This window comes from Staurois parvus, unplaced genomic scaffold (genome assembly GCF_062004578.1).
Source record: "Staurois parvus isolate SC_StPar_1 unplaced genomic scaffold, SC_StPar_1.0 ptg000292l, whole genome shotgun sequence".
NCBI lineage: Eukaryota > Metazoa > Chordata > Amphibia > Anura > Ranidae > Staurois > Staurois parvus.
The window spans coordinates 3171253-3195203 of record NW_028318088.1 but is presented as its reverse complement, the minus strand read 5'-3'; the positions used below and the strand labels follow the sequence as shown (position 1 = coordinate 3195203).

At 40.3% G+C, this 23951-nt stretch overlaps 1 long non-coding RNA gene across 1 annotated transcript in view; it reads right to left on the bottom strand.

The window, feature by feature from the left end:
* Positions 1–23951, bottom strand: part of LOC149458173 (uncharacterized) — a 94984-nt gene that overhangs the window by 13915 nt on the left and 57118 nt on the right. The window contains exon 3 of the long non-coding RNA XR_016313491.1: positions 23143–23287. This is a non-coding gene — a long non-coding RNA (uncharacterized LOC149458173). The remainder of the gene's footprint in view (positions 1–23142; positions 23288–23951) is intronic.

The window sequence follows — 23951 nt, the reverse complement described above, 5'->3', positions numbered from 1 at the left end:
AAACCGTAAGAAAACTGAAAGAAAGTGCAGCCACTATAAAGTCCACATATGATGTGGCCAAAAAACAATTGCACTATGCCTTTAAACAATAGCAATATCTTTTTTTTAATTCTTTTTATAAACTTTTCATGATACAAAAAAAGTAAAACATCAGGAATGAGAGGGCAAAGAAAAAACAAAACAGGCAGTGAGCCATGGCCCATGTACATAATGTATGCATAAATAAACATGAAGTAAAAACAGGGAAAAATTAGTAACAGGGCATAGGCCCTATATAGAATAAAGGGGACCCCATGCCACATGCATTGTATTAACAGGTAAATAATGTGTGTGTGGGGGGGGGGGATATGTTCCATTGAGTATCCAAAGAGCAGCCACTTAGTGGGGAATAATATACAATCTACCTAAAAGAGCAGAGTCTGTTGGGGAAGTGGGAGAAGGGCTGGTAGGTCCCTAGGCATGTACCTGATGTGGTGGCCTGCTTGGTGAATCTCCAGTTTCTAACTTAGGCCAAGAATGAGGATGGCTGGACATTTCCCAGGCCCCCAGGATCCAAGGTCCTCCACCTCTGGGAAGGGCAGTCAATGAGCTAGATCAGTAGAGTAACTTGCAGTGAAGGTATAGTCAAACCAATAAAACCAAATGTTATGGAATTGCTCTTCTTTGTGAATAGAAGAGGCCAGAATGTCTTTCATTGTACAGATTTCCTGAATTTTTTTAAGCCAGACCCCCATAAGGGGATATATCGTCTGTTTCCAGAATAAATTAATACAGGCCTTGGTTGCATTAAGCATATGAGTTGTGAGAGAGCGTTTGTATCTTTTGGATGACATGGTAGCCAGGTGAAGCAAGTATGCTAAAACCATGCAACAAGGTCACCAGGAAGGCATAAGAATGGATGTCACACAACACACAACACTAAGGCATCAGATCATGGCAGCAGTTTAGCCAACTCAGACCCCTTCAGATGATGTTACCAGCGATAATAGTGTTATGGTCTCAAATGACATGGAGGAAAATACAAGAGCTACAGTGCATTAACTATAATACCCCTCCCTTCTCTCAACATCACCAAATTTTATAAATATGGACAAATATAGGTGATAAATAGTGTTCAAATAAATGCAAAGTCCAAACAGTGTGATGTGAGAATTCTTCTTGTATTTAGGTGATCACACACCTGCCCCCCCCCCCCCCAGTGTCAAATGCACTTACTGGAAGTATATGATGCTTTAAATTTATAAGTGGGCTACTTTGTGCTTGTGTACTCCCAGCTCAGGGCTCTTCTGATAGTTTCTGATATGCCAGATCCTTATGACCCCCAATCGGGGTTAGAATACCACCTTTTCTTCTTCTCTCCGAAAACCAAATGACAATGGAATTAGGAAGAAATAGGGAAGGAACCAGGAGATAATGTAATTCTGTTTTATATTACAATGCCAAAAAACAAGTAATGCACTTACATAAATTTACAACAGCCTTTCTCAACCAGGGTGCCCAGGGTGGGGTGCCTTTAGGTTTCATCAGGGGTGCCTTGGCAAAATGTCCAAAAATTGCCCAAAACGTGTATACAAGCCAGAGGGTGGAAGAAGCCTGCCTTTTAGTTACACAAAGTCATAGGTTTTCATTGGGCACCATTAAGACCATCTAGCTGCTGGTGTCCTGACAACCATTGACATCATCAGTTGAAAAGGAGGATGTCAGCTACCTTCACAGCATCCTAGTTTGACCCTCCCCTGCCCCTCTCCATCAGTGCTGGGGTCACATTAGCTCAGTGATGGAGAAAAACTGAGAGAGAAGAGAAACAATGGAATACTAGTCAGTACAAGTGTGCAAAAGTGTATTTGCTTTGGAAGAATAAATCACCTCCAATGTTGGGTATCCTACATGTGTGGATGTTGCCGAGTTATATAAAACTATTAGAATAGCTTTTCACATTGTAGAATGGGGTGTGGCAAGACTGTCCATAATTTTAAAGGGTGCCTTGACTGAAAAAAGGTTGAGAAACACTGATTTAGAATACAACATACTTTGTGTATTTGGAAATTCTCTAGCGGTCCATGAAATGGACCTGTACAACTGTACAAGAGGCCATCCTTGTTATCTCAGGCTCTGCATACAGGTACGTGACACATGATCCTTGAAGGATGGGGTATGTAAGCTGATTCCCTGGTCTTTGTTGTCATCTTGTCTCAATTTGAGGGACAAGGGCCTCTTCCCTACATCCAATCCCCATACAGAATGTAGGGATTGTGAAAGGGGAGACCATGTGAGCGTAAGATAGGGTACAACAACTACTTTTCTCCTCCCCCCTAAATGTAAAAGAGCTTTTTTATTTTATTTTTTACAACTATTACCACAATCATCCACCAGATGAATTCTAGTTGCTTACCACTTATTTTTCATTTGGAAACTCAGAATTTCTTTAAATCATAATAATCTTGTGGAATGGAGATATCTGCCAAGGCATGCTCCACCTAATTACAGGCTGAGGTAAGAATAAAGGCCAGCTTTGCAGACTTGCCATATGCCTATCTGATTTTGTGTGTGATTGTGTTATATCCCATCTGCCTTTCAAGCAGTTAATATTCTTACATATCGACATTCATAAAAATGTTGAGGTGAAGCATAGCAAAACATAGCCAGGTGTGCAGATTCAAAATATTTAACAAAGACTACAAAAATCTATGTATTGTATATCCAACTGTCACTGAGTGTTCTGTTCAAATAAATAATAAAATATCATTTGCACAGACTGTCTTCAATTACAGAAAAGTTATGCTCAGGAAATGTTTATACATTCATTACTGTATTGTGTGTTTTGTGTACAGAAAACATATGGTTTGATAGCAAGGCTAGCCAAGAAATACTTTCTCTTTGCTTTAAAAAATGATATATATGATTTCAAATTTGTGTATATTTGATCAGCTCTTCCCAGTGAATGCACTGAACTAACAGAATGAAATCATTTTACTCTTTTACCACAAGGAGTCAGTATCACTTTTATAACACAAGAAGATAAGTTGCATGTATGTCACGTTGTCTTGTGTTAAAGCCCAACTCCAGGGTACAGTAATGTCTTTTGTCTAATAATTATCTTAGTGACAACAATTAGGCTAACTATACAACAACCTGAAAAAAAACTTTAGGGGACCTTTATTGCGGAAACTCTGTATCCTGTATAGGTATACTGTATGTAAAACTAACTGTAGAACTATATAAGTACTGTATATGTAAACTCGTTCACTAAAATCTAATTTACTCTTTAACACTTGCCTACCGGGCACTTCTGCCCCCTTCCTGCCAAGGCCAATTTACACCTTTCAGTGCTGTTGCACTTTAAATGGCAATTGCGTGGTCATGCAACACTGTACCCGTATGAAATTTTTATCATTTGTTCACAAAAATAGAGATTTCTTTTGGTGGTATTTAATCATCACTGGGTTTTTCATTTGTTGTGCTATAAACGAAAAAAAGACAGAAATGAATTTTTCTTTGTTTCTGTTATAACATTTTGCAAATAAATAAGCTTTCTACAGAAATTTAGGCCAAAATGTATTCTGCTACATGTCTTTTGTAAAAATAATCCAAATCAGTGTTTGTTAATTAGTTGGTAGGAAAGGACTCCACAAACTATGGTATATATCTAAAAATCGATCAGTCCTGATGTTCTGATGGCTGATCTCATTTCTTGAGGCCCAAAAATGCCAGGACAATACAAATACCCCCAAAATGACCGCTTTTCTGAAAGTAGACAGTCTGAGATATTTAAAAAGAGGCATGATGAGTTTTTTGAAGTTGTATATTTTTTGTCATAATTTTGTGGAAAATTAAAAAAATGTTTACAATTTTTTTTTTATTACATACTGTCAATGCAGTACGGCGTCATCATATAACTGGCATGGTGGTGATCAGGGACAATGACTGGTGACAGAAGGTAAAAAAAATTTAATTATTTATTTATTTATTTTTTAACCTTATTTCATACTCCTGTGACCAGATCATTACCATGTTACCATAGTAACATTGTACTACTCTGGGCAAGTGATCAGAATTTTTATACCAAACATATTACATTGGCGATTGGTCATAGCTGATCACATGCTACAGATGGGCTGTGATTGGCCCATGATCACTGTGATCAATCACAGCTCGCAGCACAGTTGTAAGCAGTTAATGGCACGAAAGGAAGCAATTCATTGGTTACAACTGTCATGTGATCTGTGATCATGTGACACCGGCAGCGGGCTGGTGTGGTGATCTGTCATCGGTCATATCCAGTGTACACAGCCGGTGACAGATCGCGCCGCAGAGTCAAAATTGTTCACGCTCAGCCGTCAGTATACAATAGGCCAGGTGGGAAGAAGTTAAAAAATATGTAAACCCAACATTTCATATTCCTATGTGCCTGCTGTACAATGTACTTGTATGAAAAAGTATCCTGCTCTCTTTGTATTGCTTCCTTTGTATGAAATCCCTGGTGTCCCTGACAGTCCCTCTGCTTTCCTACTAAAAACTGACCATATTAATGAGGAGAACACACCATGGTCAGTTCTCTAGCTGTGCTTGGAACGCAGCCTGCTCTCCTCCAATGATCAGACTTGTCCTGACACACCCCTTATGCGCTGCTATTCACTGGGAAGATCAGTGGGTTGCGGTTTCTCCTCCCCCAGCTCTTATATAGTTTTGAACAGAGGAAATGTGATCACTTATAAAATAAAGGAAGAAGGTATTTATAGTTCTTTTTTATATCTATACACAAATGTTTTGCTTTTCCTTTCTATTTTAAACAGAATGGGTTGTTTTAGAAGATGAAGGTTTACAATCACTTTAACGTGCTAATGTAATTCCAAAAGTAATTTTCAATATATTTAAATCTGCTGCTTTCAAAAAAGTATCTCATGATTCTCCCATGAAGGTCCTTGTTCAGGCACTTCATGTTATGGGGTGACAACGCTCTGTCTTCCAATTTCATTCTAGCATTGTCACCCTGTCCCCTGGGTTTCCAGTGGAGATCACAAGTGGTCTTATGAACACACACTGTCAGGGAAGTCTTGCCCATAGCACAGATGTAGGTTTCAGGTGCATACATATGCGCATGCGCAGGCCAGGCTGATTGGCACAGATGTGCGCATATGCGCACACACAACCAGACACGTGCTTGTCACCAATACTGGTGCCAAATAGGTTATTTAATCAAGGCTGCATCACTTGCTAATTGCTGTTTGGTCTACAGAATCTATGTGCTTTGTTCCTGATTCCTGTGCCTGACCTCTGATCTTGACCCGGCTTGCTCCTGACCATGTTTGTTTGATACTTGCCCTGACCTTGGCTTGTCCCTGGATTCTGCTTCTGCCTCCTGTTCTTGCCTAATCTGCCTCAACGTTGCTGACACTGGCCTGTGACCCAACTACTCCTCTGCCTGCCATTTATGCCTGATCTGACTGTTACTGTGCCGGCTTGTCTGACCCTCCATCCTGTTCATCCAGCCTGCTACAGCTCCATCAGTCCAGTGTGTTCACCTCTGGCTCCAGCTCCTTGCTGTACATCAGGGGTCTCCAAACTATGGCCCTCCAGGACCATAGTTTGCAAGACTCTGACAGCCACGGGCAGGACTCCCAGAGGGTTGATGAGACTTGTAGTACTTCAACAGCTGGAGGGCCATAGTTTGGAGACCCCTGCTGTACATCCACAGTCTGCTACTAGCCAAACACCATGCCAGCTGATCTGCTACCAACCTATCTTGCTGCCACATCTGCTTGCTGACAGCTGCTCCATTTCCTTCCAGTAGTATCCTTCCAGTGAGATATCATCTTCTACCAATGCAGACTACTGGACTGATTACAGGCACTCATACCTTGCCGTGCTTTCGTGGTTACTGTCTCGCTATCAGTGGACCCTGAACCAGAGCTGTATGAGGGGCCTTCCTCTTCATGTCAGGCTCTCTAACCTGTTACATGATGCACATGCTGGCACCATCCACTACTGTCATATCAAGCAACAGGCCCTTAGTAATGTCATGTAGCCATTGCTGGAGTGCATGCATGTAGACATGAAGGGGCACACAGAAACCGCCAAAGATCAGCAGCACTGAGATACAACAAATTATAAAAAAAAGACAAAATCATGTATCTTATCTGAACAAATGGCAATTATTTACGATACACAGATCAACAAAATGTAAATCAGTTACGATCTACGCCTAGTTTAAGTCAGTTACCCGTACCACTAAAGAGATATGTTCTGGTGCCCAGGGTAGATTATGTTTACAGGATATAAACATATGTAGAGTTGTGTTCAAAATAATAGCAGTCAGACATCACTAACCTGATCAATCACTGTTTTTGGTAGAAATTATATTTCTACATGGCAAATAATTTACTAGCAGGTGTAGTAGAGTAATAGAAATCCAACAGACCCAACATGCTTTAAATGCTTTAAAATGGCAACCAAAACCTGAAAGATGTGGAAGAAAGCGAAAAACTACCATTCGAATGGATAGAAGAATAGCCAAAATGGCAAGGACTCAGCCAACAATTAGCTCCAGGAAGATCAAAGAAGGTCTAAAGTTACCTGTGAGTACTGTTACAATTAGAAGACGCCTATGTGAAGCCAAGCTATCTGCAAGAAGACCCCGCAAAGTCCCACTGTTGAAAAAAAGACATGTGCTGAAGAGGTTACAATTTGCCAAAGAGCACATTGACTGGCCTAAAGAGAAATGGCGCAACATTTTGTGAACTGATGGGTTTTGTGAACATTTTGGGTCTAGTGGCCGGAGACAGTTTGTCAGACGACCCCCAAACACTGAATTCAAGCCACAGTACACTGTGAAGACAGTGAAGCATGGTTGTGCAAGCATCATGATATGGGGATGTTTCTCATACTACGGTGTTGGGCCTATTTATCGCATACCAGGGATCATGGATCAGTTTGAATACATAAGAATACTTGAAGAGGTCATGCTCCCTTATGCTGAAGAGGAAATGTCCTTGAAATGGGTGTTCCAACAAGACAACGACCCCAAACACACCAGTAAACATGCAACATCTTGGTTCCAGACCAACAAGATTGACATTATGGAGTGGCCAGCCCAATCCCCGGATCTTAATCCAATAGAAAACTTGTGGAATGACATCAAAAATGCAGTTTCTGAGGCAAAACCAAGAAATAGAGAAGAACTGTGGAATGTAGTCCAATCATCCTGGGCTGGAATACCTGTTCACAGGTGCCAGAAGTTGGTTGACTCCATGCAACACAGATGTACAGCAGTTCTCAGAAACAGTGTTTATACAACTAAATATTCATTAAGTGATTCAAAAGAAAGCAAAATCTTCAAACATTTTTCAGTTTATATAGTGAATGTTTGAGTTTGTAAAGAAGAATACAAACACTGCTATTTTTTTGATTTTTTTTTAGAGGAACAACACAAATTTGATCTATTTTTCTTCATGTTTTGATTTGGAATAGAATGTGTAGTGTTCCCAATGCATTTGTGTGTATGGAAATAAAAGCTATTAGAAGGATTTTGATCTTTATTCACTTTTTTCAACACACTGCTATTATTTTGAACACAACTGTATGTCATTATCACAGGAAAATAAAAATCTTCTTGGAACTTAATCCTATATACCAATGACAAACATTTCCTTTTGTGGCTGAAGAAATTCCTGTTCTCTTTACTGCTTTTCGATTCACTGGCTAAGCTTTTTAGAGACAGCTGTGATAAAGCTAAGAGGAATTCCATCCTATTCCCTGGAAAAAGTGCTCCGAGGTGGACTGACACTCGTTTCAAATAACAACATAAGTCTAATTATAAGAGGATGAAATTGATATTTCACTATTTTGAGTGGGATGAAAAGATTCCACAGTATTCTGTTTCAAATGTAGCTCTACAGTATATAACTGCTAAGACCCATTCTTTACTGATGTATGCAAGAAGATACCTTATAAGTAGAATGACGTGTACTTTGTGTACAAGTAGGACTCGGAGTATTGTACGTTTTAGGTATAGAGGGATTTTTGATGATCTTTTTGCAGGTCCTTGCAAACTGTGCTCAGCAGATTTTCTTGCTATTCTAAAAATCACAACCAAATCACTAAAACATTTGACATCCCTATCAATGTCTCCTACTAAGGAATGGTTTGCAGAACTGGAAAATGTAGTGAGCAAAAATATCAAATGTCAGCATTACATGGTTTGCATACATTTGGAAATTTAGGTAAATCTAAAGCAGAACATCAGGAATGGAAAAGCATGCCGGCTATCAGTTAACTGTAATGATGTGTAAGTCACCTCCACAATCGCTGCCTATTTATTACCATTTTAATTTTCATTCATGTTGGGAAGTATAGCTACATCTTCGTTGATGTGAAAGGAGAACTCCAGCTCTCCTACGCACAAGCCACACTGCTGTTTGTCCGCCGCTCCTCTCCCCTTGCTCTACCACAGAACTCTTTGTATTGGAATGGGATCAGAGACTACAAAGTGTTCTGTGAATGGACAAGAGGAGAAGAGAGGCTGGCGGAGCAGGAGAGCCGCAGCTCTCTTGTCATAGTATCCAAAGTCAAGCTATAGCTATACTTCCTGACATGAATAAAGAACAGGGAGCAATTGTGAAAGGTCACATGCACTTCGGTACAGTTAACTGTTTGTTACCCAGCACATTAAAAAAATCTTGGAGTTCCTATTTAAAAAACAATGAAAGGATATTATGATTTGGGCCAATTTAATTTAAAGTGTTACTAAACCCACAACAGTAAAATCAGCCTGTATATGCAGTAAAGCAAGCTTGTCATACTCACTGTAGAACCTAAGGGGTTAATCCTCTGCAATGTGTAAAAAGGAAGTTTGATCCTCTTTTCTCTGCCTCTCCTATTGTTTAAATGTCCATGTCTTATCCTGATAAGACAGACTGAACCGTAGCCATTCTGCACATGCTCAGTTTGGTGTGTATTGCTAGAGAGTTTTTTTTCTTGGTATAATTCTAACTTCCTTGGTAAAATTTTAACTGATTGCTTGTGTTTTGAGTGATAATCCAGTAATAATTATGAAAATGTTACTAACCCTACAACAGTAAAATCAGTCTGTATATGCAGTAAAGCATGCTTGTTATACTCAATGTGGAACCTAAGGGGTTAAATCTCTGCGCTGTGTAAAAAGGCCATTTAATCCTGTTGTCCTCCTGATAAGAGCGACGGAACCTGTAGCCACATGCACATGCTAAGTTTAGAGTGTATTGCTAGAGAGGTTTTTTTTGTTACTTGGGAGAGTGCATGTGATCAGCACGGGGCCAATCAGCACTGTCCAGACAGAGGTCAGAGGTTTTGCATCCTCCTAGAGGAAAACCCATCCTACAAGCTTTAACCAGTGTTCTGCTGAAGTCACAAGACTGCTCTAACTGCTGATGAGAAAAGGTATTTAGCAGTTTATATTTGCTAAAATAATTGCATTTCCATGTTGTGTGTACTGTGGGAGACCAGATAGAGAGAATGCAGGGTCCGGAGTTTAGTAAGACTTTAATATTTTTTTTAACATTCATATGTTTTTACATTTTTTTTTCATGATTTATCTATATCACTATAGGTTTTCTAAAGAGATTGCACGGTCTTTCACTTATGTATATACATTTTTAGCTATTGCACTCTGTTAACAATAAGCTTTTTAAGTAAGGAGGAATTTGAAAACATGTTAAAAGAAGCCTAAAGCTCTACATTCAAACTATTAAGGAAGGTTTGAATCTGATTAGTGGCTGTATGAAACTTTCTTTAGGTCAGAGGCAAATAAAAGGATGTTCCACTATTACAAAAAGGTGCAATCTGCAGAACTATAATACCAAAAAAGAAAAGGAGTCGTCTTGTGCAATGCCATAATGACAATGTATACTACTCAGGTAAGCTATAATCCGTGGACACAAAATTTCCATTTTGATAAATGTGTACCATTATGTTTGCCCATAGGCTATTATTTTAACTGTACTTGTACCCTTTTCTAAGCAGGTTGTTTATTGTGAAATATGGATGTAACACCACTTTTACCATTACAATTTGTTTTATTAATGGCAGGGCAGGACTGGAAATAAAAATGGCTTCTAGTATTGAAAATGAACCAGCACATTTGACTAAACTTTGTCAAATCTCATGGAGGAATATTGTGTTTTTGTTTTAGCACTCATGCTAAGGATAGGGCACTGCTAGAGTTTTTGAAGGGCATGGGGAACCCTTGGGCACCACTGTATTTCAATAGGGAGTGCTTCAAAGATGCATTCTGGGGAAAACTCACAACTATCCTTACAGTGGCCTTCTCCCTGCAATACATGGGGTTGAATGCTTCTTTTTGTCTAAGGTACCATTTAAAAGCAATTTTACTTACTCTGTCCCTCATTCCTGCTTACTTCCTCCTCACCATGTGACCAGTCCCGCAAAGCTTCACGCTCTGTTGGTCACAGGAACTCAAATGCTCAGCTTTATAAATCTTTGTTATGGGCAACAACTGTACATTTGTCCTAATATTATTTTGGTTTAAATTAAAGTGGTTCTAAAGGCTCAAGTTTTTTTTCCTTCATGCATTCTGTGCATGAAGGTAAAAAACCTTCTGTGTGCAGCATCCCCCCCAGCACCCCCTAATACTCACCTAAGCCCCCTCTCAAACCAGCGATGTGCATTGGAGTCTCGGCTCTCCTGAACTCCTTCTTCTCATTGACTGAGACAGAATTGGGAGCCTATGGCTCCCACTAATGTCAATCACAGTCAGTGAGCAAATGAAAAGAGAGAGGGGGTGTGGCAGAGCCATGGCCCCATGTGTGAACGGACACACAGAGCAGCGAGTGCCCCCAAAGCAAGCTGCTTGCTGTGGGGGCATCCGACAGGATGGAGGGGACAGGAGAGCCTGCGACGGATCTGAGGAGAGGAGGATCCAGGCTGCTCTGTGTAAAACCACTGCACACAGCAGGTAAGTATAGACATGTTTGTTATTTTTTCTAAAATAAAAAATAAACCTTTAGAATCACTTTAACCTCCCTAACGGTATTCCCGAGTGTAGCTCGGGGTAAAATGTCTGTACCAAAAGCGGTAACCCCGAGCTACACTCGGGCTTACCATGCGGCGCTGCATAGGGAGTCCCTGCAGCACTTACTTTGTCCTTCACTCCCGCGATGTGTCCCCTGCAGCATCCCCGGCCATCTCCTCCGGCTGATGCCGGCATCCGGCTCCTGTGTTCCGGTCCCTGTGACGTCGGGACGTACGGGCGGCGGCTGCGGCGGCGGGAAATTTGAAAATTTAAAAAAAAATTCATTTTTTTCAAAACGATTTTACATAGTAAAACATTGCTGTTTCAACCCATTTCACATACATTTTGTCCCTAGTGCTTTGTCCTGTCCCCTGTCTGCATTTTGAATGTTCTTTCTGCCTGGAAACGTAGAAAAGTCCATGGCGTCCAAAAAGTGTCCCTTTAGGTCAAAAGCGGGTTTAGATCAGCTAGAGAACAGCGATAGTAAATCAGAACCACCTGCAGAATTGAGTGATAATGATTCGTGGGGAAATTCGTCATCAGACACTGAAAACAATTTTGCGACTTTGCTCAGCAATGTGCAAACTTGGCGCTATATTTCAAATTTCAGTGTTTTTGGTTTGATTATATTATTGAATTAAATGTAATATTATTATATTATTATTTTTTATGATTATTTATTAAAATATAATTTATGATTTTGTGTTTCAAATTTTATCATACCCGGGATGTTTAATAGACTCTTGTTCGGACAGATTTCAGTGAGTTATTCCTAAATATTACAGCCTACAATAAAAAAACTACATATTTCCATGCAGAATAATGGTACCGCTTTCAGCGCCAAAAATCTGAAATAATCATACCGCTAGGGAGGTTAACCACCCCTGTAGTAACTATTAGAGCAGATCTCTATAGCTCTCAGAGGTTTTCTTATGATGGATTTAATGAAATTTAATAGGGTCAGTGTTTTGGGATTGTTTTGAATTTTTTTTGTTGTTGTTTTTGTCATACATAGATTTTACTTTCTTGTACAGGTCAGTGGGAATGCAATATTGTAAAGCATGCTGCATTTGACTTGCTTTTGAGTCTTAAAGAGGTTGTAAAGCTTATTTTTTTAAAATAACATACATGTTATACTTACCTGCTCTGTGGGATCCCTTGTCAGCGATCTTGGTTTCTCCTCTTCTCTGTGAGCCACCATAGGAAGCTGCTTCCCAAGCCGGGCTGTGTGCATCTATAGCAGTGTTTCTCAACCTTTTTTCATTTAGGCACCCTTTAAAATTCTGCACAATCTCGAGGCACCCTTTAAAATGCTGCACAATCTCGAGGCACCCTTTAAAATTCCGCACAATCTGGAGGCACCCTTTAAAATGCTGCACAATCTCGAGGTACCCGTTAAAATTCTGCACAATCTCAAGGGACCCTTTAAAATGCTGCACAATCTTGAGGCACCCTTTAAAATGCTGCACAATCTCGAGGCACCCTTTAAAATTCTGCACAATCTTCCTAGATTGTAAGCTCGAAAGAGCAGGGCCCTCGATCCCCTCATGTTTTGCATTGTATTGTATTGTTATTGTTCTGTCCCCCATTGTAATGTACAGCGCTGAGCGGAGAGTGACAGGGAAGGGAGAAGGAAGGATGCTGTGCAGGTGCCCGATGTCTTTTTTTATTAACTGATGACATCATTGGTTGTTATTTTGCCAGCGTCTAGAAAGTTGAAATGGTGCACAATGAAAACCTGTTGTTTTGTGTAATTAAAGGCAGGCTTGATCCACCTACTGGCTTATATACAATTTTTGGGCAATTTTAAGGCATTTTGTCAAGCACCCCTGAAGAAACCTGTAGGTAGGCAACCCTGCGTCTAGAGACTCAGCTCAGTCCTGCTCCCCCCCCCCCCCCGCTCTCAGGATTTTATTGACAGCAGCAGCCAATGGCTCCCACTAATGCATCTCTGTCCTTTGAATGCAGAGAGAGATGAGACAGCTGTTATAGACAGGCACAGCGCTGGATCAAGTGAGGACTCGGGTAAGTATTTAGGGCTGGATAGAGGGCGATACAAACTTTGGGACATTTTTTACCTTAGTGCAGGGATTGCATTAAGGCAGGCATGCTCAACCCATGGCCGAGCCATCTGATGTGATGCACAGCCTCAACCCACACAGTCTCCTTTGGGTGCATGCCACTCTACTGAATGTTAGCCAGTCCTCCATAATCCCAACAGCTGTCATACACAAACTGATTTTGCGGTTCAAGATGTTGAGCACCCCTGCATTAGGGTAAAAAATGTTTATATACAGTATTTATTTGAATGAATAAGTAAATATATATATATTTTTGTATACATCCATTGTTTATGTATCAGTTTTCTCTTGAAATGCACAATATCACACACATATACCAAATGAAACAGGTTACCTTTGTTCAATCACTTTCATGCTAGCCCTGCCACATGTCTGAGTAATTTCACTGGTCTGTCACAAAGAGCTCTTTTCCGTGAAAAGAAATATCTAACAGTTGCCTCATAAAATGATCCAATATCTTTCAAGATGCCCTATGGAATTTCATTTATTCTGAAATAAGGGAAAAAGCTAATCACTTTATTTTTTATCGTTTCCAGATCTTCTCTTAACATTTCCACTTATTCTTTAACTTGGCTATGAGCATGATTTTTTTAAACATTCCAATATGCTTTCTTTGGCCATATTACAGACCAAGGAGTTTCTAATAAGAGATGGCATACTATATATACTAATAGTATACTTTCCTATTAAGTGATATTCTAATAAGGAAACATAGTATTTCCTTATTAGAAGTGATGTCACAAAAAAGATGCTATTTTACCCACTGAGTGGATCAACTGTGAACTTCGATTTTTTTTTAGCATGTGTTTTTGAAGGTTATTAAAGCCCAACTCCAGGCAGCAAAAAAAAATACCTTTGGAGTGCCCCCCTCCACGCACTGCAAGGGGTAAATTCTTGTTTAGTCTAGGGGTAGAGAAATAAGCAGTGATACTCTTGCAGACTTCCTCCCAGGTGCATGATGGTCCCCTGAAGCTGCTTCCATTGGTTGCTCCTCCAGTCCCAGCATTTGCGATGTCCGTGTTTGTGAGGTCAGCAAAGGCTGTCCCACATCCTGGGATGGTAAAGAGCATAGAAGAGTGCATACTGCTGGGGGAACAAAGAATAAAATAAGTATTACTGATTGTTTCAATCCCCCATGACAAAAAGAGCCCTGAACCGTTGCAGTGTGGGGTTGGGGTCACAGCATGGGTAAATGTTACACTAACCTAGAGTTCAGTTTAAATTTTTTTTTTGGGGGGGAAAAGTAAACTTATGTAGAAAAAAGGGTCCTTATTTAAAGAGGAGCCTAACCCTTTTTACTGCAGGTGGGGATAAGAGGAACAAATTATATAATTCTCGCCTAAGCAAGAAATGAGGAAGTGGAACTTGCTCCCCATAACAAAAAAAGACATTCAAAAGTGTTAAAGGATAAGTTCACCTTTGTTAGAAAATATAATAAATGCACTTTTTTTGCAGGTAAAAAAAAGTGCATTTATTATTTTTGTCTGCAGGAGCCTGTAAATCTTTGCACCAGCGATCAGCAGATCAGGTGTACAATCGTATGTATCCAAGGGACACAGAGATCACAGAGCGCACCCGATGCGTGCCCCAGGGGGCATGCAGGAGGTGTGTTCTGAGAGGATGTTCATGGATACCCATCCAGAACAAGAGGACCACGCTGTAATTGTCTTTCGGCTGTAGCACGGTACTAAAGTGGCTAATTGCCGATTATCCTCCTCCCCACCCCTGCCTCTAAAACATTTGAATGCCTTTTCTTACAGGGAGCAGGTTACACATCCAATCACAGCAGCCCTTTACCATGTGAACAGCTGTGTCCAGTCATAGCTGATCACATGTAAACAGACTTGCGGGTTATCTGCAGTATTTTCCTTACGCGCTGTGTCTGTGTGAGGAAAGGGCAGTCGATACCTGGCAAGACTGTCAGTACTTTATTTATACTGATAATCAGGGCAATGATCATCAGTGCAGCCCCATCAGTGCAACTTATCAGTGCCCATAAGACGCTGCCTATCATTGTGCATCAGTGCCCTCCCATCATTCCAGTCTCATCATTGTCTCCTCATCAGTGTCCATATGTGCAGCCTCATCAATGCAACCTCATCAATGCCCATCAGTGCAGCCTATCAGTGCCCATCAGTGCAGCCTCATCAGCGCACATCATGAAGAAGAAAAATTGCTTATTTACAAAATTTTATAACAGAAAAACTTTTTTTTTTTTATTTGTGTAGCAAAAAAAAAAAAAAAACAGTGGTGATCAAATACTACCAAAAGGAATCTCTATTTGTCTAAAAAAGAAATGAAAAAATGTTATATGGGTACAGAGTTGCATGACCCCGCGATTGTCATTCAAAGTGCGACAGCACTGAAAACTGAAAATTGGTCTAGGCAGGAAGGAGGTGAAAGTGTCCATCTTACCTTTTAATGGAAAGACAATTAAAAAATAAGATATAGTGAAAAAAAAATATTTTTCTAAAGGTTTTGGGTTCTTTGGATCAAATAGGGGCATCAACACTATCTAGAAGAAGTGCTTATCTTGTGCACAGAAAAATTTTAATATTACATTTATGCTGAAAACAACGCTTATGTGTGTGATACCCCTCTGGTGTTTCCCCATTAGTATCCTCACTTATTGGATCTTTTTAACCACCAATTAATAGGTATGGTTAAATGCACTTGTTAATATTAATCCACACAGTTCATTTTAAAAGACTCATTTGCCCTCCAGCTTTTCACCTAGGAATCAAGTCTTAGATGAAGTTAAGATAAGATTATACCTATGCTTAAAACTATAATACACACAAAAAAACTCACACATTTTTTTTCTTTTCTATGTGTAGCACCCTCTAGTGTCCACAGTTAGATAAATTTAGTTAAGCTCACAGAGTAGCTGAATTAAGCATGTCTGTGGGGCTCAAGCTCAGGTCAGGCTGGAAGGCTCCACAGAATGGTCCTCTGCCACCTACCCCTGGTTCTGGAAGTCTCCAGAACCTTCTAGAAGTGAGTGGGCGGAGGTACGGAGGCAGGGATCTGAATATTCATTGGGGTTTGACCAATCCCCTGGCAGGAGGCCTTGCAGGGTGGTAAGATCTGCACATAAATATTGAAGAGCCTGGCCAGCAGAGGTTTGCTGCTGATTGGAGGATGGAGTGTTGAGTTGAGGTTTGTGAGGCCTGGAGGGGACCTTGCAAGTGGGGGTTCTGTTTCCAGGCAGGAGCTGAGGAAGGATGGAAAGAAGCCATTTGATCAGAGGGATCTTCAAAACCCTTCAGTCTCATCCAGGAGACACCCTGTATTGCAAGGGAAGGATGGGAAGGGAAGGACCGAGCAGCAGGATTTAAAGGGACAGTGTGTGTACCTCTATGTTCACCACTCACAACCTATAGGGGGGAGGCAGCCAGGTGCAATACCCAGCTAGCCATCTAGGAGGGACAACCTCTGCCAACCTTCAACCCCTGCTTGGGATGTTCATATGCTAATGTGCCAGTGCTGGGATCAGTGTTGGAAGTGCCTTACCAGTCTTTTGCAAGTAGTTTTGCCCAGGAAACACAGTCTGGAGTTCTGTGCTAAGAAGCCAGTGTAGCCACAGTCCTCAAAGTACTTTTACACTTTTCACCCCCAAAGCCTACAAGGGATACTGCAGCTAGCTATTCAGTAGCTTTCAGAGGGACAGCATACTGTTATCTAAGGGGACACAGAGCTCCTAAAAGCAAGTTTATTAGTTGCTACTGATCTATTAAGGACAGACATTATTCCGGAGGGAGCACAGTCTAGGATCCATTTGTGCTGCAAGTTGTACATAGAGCAGTTGTTGAATTCAGTTTTATCCCCATCCAAGTTTATATTCCCCCAATAAAACATAAAAACAAGTGCAAGGACTGGTTATAGGGGAACCGATCTATCCATTTCCCTCTGATAATTTTTCTCCAGTAACCACTGAATGCCTAAAGGAGGAAGAGGAGGAGAAGTGCGCATTCAGTGGTTACTGGAGAAAAATTATCAGTTCCTCTACATGCGGCCCCGCAGCCTCTCCTATCCATCTGCTTTCTGCTGCCTCTGAGCCCCTGTCCTTTCTCCTGGTCCTGCTTTGCCCTCTATGGACCCCTGTGTGCTCTCCTGGCCTCCCCTTCTAACCCACAGCATTGCCGGGGTCCCTTCTCCCACCCCCTGACAGCTGCTGCTGGTGATCTGTCAGAATGGAGAATGGAGAAGGGGCCAGTAAATAAGTAATTTACTGTCTAAATATACTTATATAAATATTACTGATCACTGACTTTGTCCATTCATAACTGTGTTTACTACACTTCATATTATGAATGAATGGGACGCTCTATACAGAGCTATTCCTGTCTATTCATTCTGTGCTTCTGAGGCTGCAGAGATGGCAACTGAGGGCTGTGTCTCAAAGGTGAGATATCCTAGACCCCCGATATCTCACCAAAGCCCACCAATGGGGCTCCTTAAAAAAAACTGTAAAAAATAATAAAAAATAAAAATAAAACCTACTGACACTAGTGGCGGAACTACCAGGGCTGCAAAGGTCACACCTGCAACTGGTCCCAGGCATTCCTCCACCAGGATCCAAGGAAAGGGCCCGGGTTCGGGCTCCTCAGTCTATTTTTTTGTCCCAGTGCGAGCCTAACAATATACATTGTTCTTATTTGTCAACCAAAAGTAGAAAACTTCAAATAAAAATATATGCATAATAGGCGATCAGTTAAAAAAGAAAAAGGATCCAAGTAATTTTCTGAACTTACAGTTTCTATCTCACCCACTTGCATACAAGAAACTAACAATACCCCTTTGCCTCTGTCATTATATCTTATTCCCCCCAGCAGTGCTGTAATCTCAATACACAGTTTCTGCTATAGGTTTGATGATTCAGATGGAGAAATAGGGTTAGAAATCATGGAGAGTTCTCTCAGCAGTAGTGATGATATTATGAGCTCTGAGTATACTGATAATTATGGGGAGCATGCAGTTTGTCCAGATGAAAAGGCACAGTGAAGCGCAGAGGTCTCTCCAACCTAATGAGCAAACAGCCTCTGATTACCCTGTACTGTTGCAATGCTTTGCTATGGATCAGTGACATAGAGCTTACTGAATACTAGAGCTAGGGAACCAGGATTTTCCAAAGTACCCATTTTTTTTCCCATGACAAGTTGTTTTTGTGAAATTAAATTGAATACCACTGGAGGGCAATGTTATATCAGAATCTAAACACCTGGTGGTATGTCATCGAGATATCTTGGTGCCAAGAGCAGCTTACATTGCTAAACGCAAGTATTTAGTCATTCATTTTTTTATACAGTTATATTCATTTTAATTTATTACCATCCTTATACCAATTTTGTGTTTAACCACTTTGCCTCTCATACCTGTTCACCACCATGGACCAGAATAAATTATGCATTGGGTTATCATTTGACATCCAGTGTTGTTGTAGGAGATATTTTTTCCTTAGTAACAATAAATCCCTATACATACCTAGATCTATTTAGTATTTTGTCTAGATTTTGACAGGGCTTGTATTGCCTGGTTAATACTAAGTGCAGAGAGCATGTGGCAGCTGTGGCATTTACACACACACACGCACGCACGCACGCACGCACACACACACACACACACACACACACATATATACTGCTCAGGAACACTTTTTAATCAGAGTATAGCATCAAGTCAAGTAAACTCCTGGGATATTGATCTGGTCAGTTAAGTAGCAGAGGGTGTTGTTAATCAGTTTTGGCTGCTTTGGTGTTAATGAAATTAAAAACAGGTGCACTAGATGGGCAACAATGAGACGAACCCCAAAACAGAAATGGTGGAGGCCACTGACATTTTTTTCCCTACTCATCTTTTCTGACTTTTTTTCACTAGGTTTGCATTTGGCTAGGTTCACTGTCACTATTGGTAGCATGAAGCGATACCTGGACCCTACAGAGGTTTCACAGGTAGTCCAACTCCTCCAGGATGGCACATCAATACATGCCTTTGCCTAAAGGTTTGCTGTGTTTCCAAGCACAGTCTCAAGAGCATGGAGGAGATTCCAGGAGACAGGCAGTTACTCTAGGAGAACTGGACAGGGCTGCAGAAGGTCCATAACCCACCAGTAGGTTCGGTATCTGTTCCATTGTGCAAGGAGGAACAGGATCAGCTTTGCCAAAACCCTACAAAATGACCTCTAGCAGGCCACTGGTGTGAATGTCTCTGACCAGACAATCAGAAACAGACTTCATGAGGGTGGCCTGGGGGCCCAACATCCTCTAGTGGGCCCTGTGCTCACTGCCCAGCACCATAGAGCTCGATTGGCATTTGCCATTGAACACCAGAATTATTGGGATGAATTTCTTGGACCCATTGTCAGACCTTACACTGGTGCAGTGGGTCTTGGGTTCCTCCTGGTGCACGACAATGCTTGGCCTCATGTGGCGAGAGTATGCAGGCAGTTCCTGGAGGATGAAGAAATTGACACCATTGAATGGCCCCCACGCTCACCTGACCTAAATCCAATACAACACCTCTGGGCTATCATGTTTCGCTCCAACCAACGCTGCCAGGTTGCACCTCAGACTGTCCAAGAGCTCAGTGATGCCCTGGTTCAGATCTGGGAGGAAATATCCCAGGACACCATCCGTCGTCTCAGTAGGAGCATGCTCCGGCATTGTCAGGCATGCATACAAGCATGTGGGGGCCATACAAACTACTGAGTACCATTTTGAGTTGCTGCAATGAAATTTCAGCAAAATGAACTAGCCTGCTGCATAATTTTTTCACTTTCATTTTCGAGGTGTCTCTAAATTCAGTCCTCTGTAGGTTGATAATCTTCATTTCCATCAAACGATGGGGCATCCTTACGTTCCTCGCACATTACCCGGTCCATAATAGTATAGATATCCAGCATGATATTTTGCCCCATTCAGATCTGATGGGTTTTCAAAGTGTTTCTTTAATTTTTTTTGAGTAGTATATATGTTTTCATCGTTGAAAGTTTGTTGTGTTGATATGCCACTCCAATTAGCAAATCTACTCCTTTTTGCTTTTGCCCACATATATGTCTTTAATTTATGACTTTTTTGATATTTTGTATGATATTGATTCACTTGACCTTTAGCTATGTGGGCATATAGTGCAGTAAATGCCTACGTTGTTTTTTATAGATCCATTCTTGGCTTTTCAGCCGTTCAAGTGGTTCCGTTGTCCTAATTGTGGTGATCCCAGTGTGAGAAATTCACCTGAGGGGTTGGTCTTTCTCCCTCCCTCCTGAACCAATTTCCATCGAGCCCTGGTGCATCGAGGTGTCGATGGTGAGCACATTAATAGAAAACTATCCTTTGTCTTTTTCTACAATTATGGCAAGTTAAATTTCAAAAGAAAATTGGATGGTATGTAGGACATATTTTTTGACTTTGTGATTTTTAGTGATGTTATTGTAAATTCTTACCTATGTCCACTAAACTATACTTTGTTCTGAAACGTGTCAGGTTTTTTTCAGCTAAAGCTTACTCACCCCTCTTTTTCTCCTTGCTTACAGAAGAGGCTGTACAACAATTCTCAGCCTACAGCAAGTTTACAGGCACTTTTGCCTGTATGTTTCCTATGTATGATTTTAATGTCTGTACAATGGGTCAAACTATGATGTTTCACAACAATTTTGTAATAAAATTATTCACACGTTTATATCACTTGTTTTGAGTTGCCTTAAAAGTCCAAATACAAATTGGGAACATATCTATGGTACTTAGCCTTTGGGATGTTGGCAACTGGAGAATGATTGCTGTGCTGGATCCACATACTGATCCCTGTACAAAGAACAGCTATCTGCTGTTTCTTCTCCCTGAAAAGCAGGGAGAAAAAACAGCCAAATCTTTAAGTAAAAACCACAAGCATTACACACATTACACTTGTTGGGCATACAGATAAACCCTTGATTGCCCTTCTGTTCACCCCTGTCACCAACTGTCATTAGTACAGTGTACAGTATTATATCTGATTGCTGTATTAGTGTCACTAGTGACCAGGGGCGGACTGACAACTCATGGGGCCCCTGGGAAATAGGGGATCATGGGGCCCCTGTGTCCTTGCCCAAACTCAAAAAAGCCTATGAAAAAGGTACCAGGGGCATCTCATGGGGCCCCCTACTGACCCTCGGGCAGTGCCCAAGTTTCCAAATGGTCAGTCCGCCCCTGCTAGTGACATCAGTCTCAGTTAGTCAGTTAGTGTCCCTCCCAACCAGTGTCTGTTAGTGCCAGATTGCCCACCACACTATCACATTCACACTATAAGTCGCTGATCACCACCATTATTAGTATGGCATCTATATGCGCATATATATCATAGTTTGTAGACACTATAATTTTCACACAAACCAATTAATATACACTTCTTAGGATTTTTTTTATGAAAGACATGTAGAAGACTTCATATTGGCCTAAATGTATGAAAATTTTTTTATTTTTTGGAATATTTTTGATAACAGAAAAATAGAATATATATTTTTTTCCCCAAATTTTCAGTCTTTTTTGCTTATATAATAAAAAACAAAAAACACAGTAGTGATAAAATACCACCAAACAAAAGGTCTATTTGTGTGAAAAACATTATATAATTCTCATTTGGGTACAGTGTTACATGGCCTAACAATTGCCAGTTAAAGTACTCAGCACAGTGCTGAATGGCAAAAAATGTCCCAGTCATGAAGCTGGTAAAAGCTTCCAGAAGTGAAGTGGTTAAGATAACATTTAAACAAGGCTTTCTTTTCATGATATTGTCTTGCAACAATGATTTTTTTCCTGCAATCCTCAGACACTAAAATGCAACAAAACTAAGCAAAAAACACTTTGTTTGAACAATGTTAGTTTAAAAATACAAAGCGTTACTGCACATAAAAAGGATACATTGTATTCTGTTATTTGTCCTGTTTAAAATGACACTAACATTATGATTCTAGTACAAAACACTGCAAAGTTATTTACACATGAAATAAAGTGTTTCAATTTTGAGCTTTTTTTTAAATAGGAAATGTGTAAATATATGTTAAATGTGTAAAAATATTAACAAACAAAACAAAACCCAAAAAAGTTAAAATATTCATATTTGGACAAAAAAAAAGAAAGAAACAAATAATCAGCAGGAACAAATTAGTTGTAGAGGTGACTAGAATAAACTGAGGGTTAATAAAGGGTTAAACAGAAGAACAATTTATTTAATAAAAAAAAAATATAACTTTTTTTTAACTTTTAACTTATCAGGTTGCTTTAACTGACATAATCTGCAGATGATATATGATGTTGCCAAATTAATTCCTTTGATCTGCAGATGAATGAACAGAGAGATACAACATGTCACATTGTATCTTTGTAGAATCATGGTCTGGAGCAGTGTTGTTTATAAACATTGTTAGACTGCGTTTTTCACAGCTACAGCTGACAACTTCTTCTCTCAGCATACTGTAATACTGGCTTTGATTAATCACAGCCATCAATTACAGTATACTTGAGGTGAGGGGAATGACAAAGCAGTGCAGAAAGATTGGACATGCTATATGCACCCTGTGTACAATAGTGCATTTTTTTGGGCATGTGTAGCACGCCCAAAGTCTGCAACCAGTCAAATTAAAAATTGGTCCTTACAGTGGGCTATCCCCCGCATTGCAAGGGTTAAATGTTTGTTTGAGGAGGACAGGCTTCTTTCACATGGGTTTAGCTACTGACTCATGGTCCACAGTGGATTGCATTGCCAGCAGTGGCTGGTCTGCCATTAGTTAGACAATCGAAAGGCAGTATGCCATCTCCAAATGATTGTTTGAAGATCCCTCTTCACTGTGCCACAACTGTATCCATTGGATATGGTTGTGGTGCAACCTCATTCACCTCTATGGGGTGCACCTACTGAACACAACATGTCCTATTTTTTGCTATAACAATGTGTATGGGGTTGTCCAGAAGCCAATGTCTGGTTTTGAAAGGTGACTAAGTTAGTTAAAAAAAAGTTTAAAATGCATCTCAAACACTTGGTTTTGCAGCTGACAGTGCCCATGTGAAAGGGCCCTATGCTTACCTTATTGATCATTCTCCTGATTCTGATACTCTATGCTGTGGGTGGGCCCTTGGCTGATCCTGCATTGTATGTTGGAGTGCCTGCGTGCGTTGGAGCTTTGAACAGTAGTGCCTTCGAGGGACCAGCCATACAGCTGGAAGGACATCTGCAGGAGGAGAAATAAGGTAAGTACAACTGCCTTTTCTCCAGTTCCTCCTTGACAAAGACAAACATTTACCCTTGGAACAGAGAGGAATCCTCACTACAAGGGTTCATTTTTATTCGATATTTTATCTGGTTATGGAAAATGCTATATAACTTATGGACAGTAAAAGCACACTATTATAAAAACAATCCAGATAAAACTTAGTCTGCCACAGAAAAAAAAAGTTGCCTGCAAAAGAAGACTCTTAATACTGACTTCTTTGACGGTTGGCAAGTCCTTTCTAAGTGAACATACACTATGCAAAGTGAATATGTTTTATTTCTTTAAGGTGACCCCACTGTAACAAGAAAAAAAGGAAATCTTTTGTGCAAATTATAAACAGAAAAAAATGGTGTGCTTAGTGCAAATGAAGTAATGTAGCAACCTATATTCTGGACACAAGGAAATACAAAAATAATTAATCTAAAAGGTGCAAAAAAACAATATCTCTGTAGTGATCAATACAAAGTTATATGTGTGAAAAAATACAATTAATTCATATTAAACCTTAATAAACAATGGGGTTCATTTAATAATATTGAAGAGTGCAAAATCAGACTCATTTCTGCATAGAAATCAATTAGCTTCTAACTTCAGTTTGTTCAGTTAAGTTCTGCCAATAAAA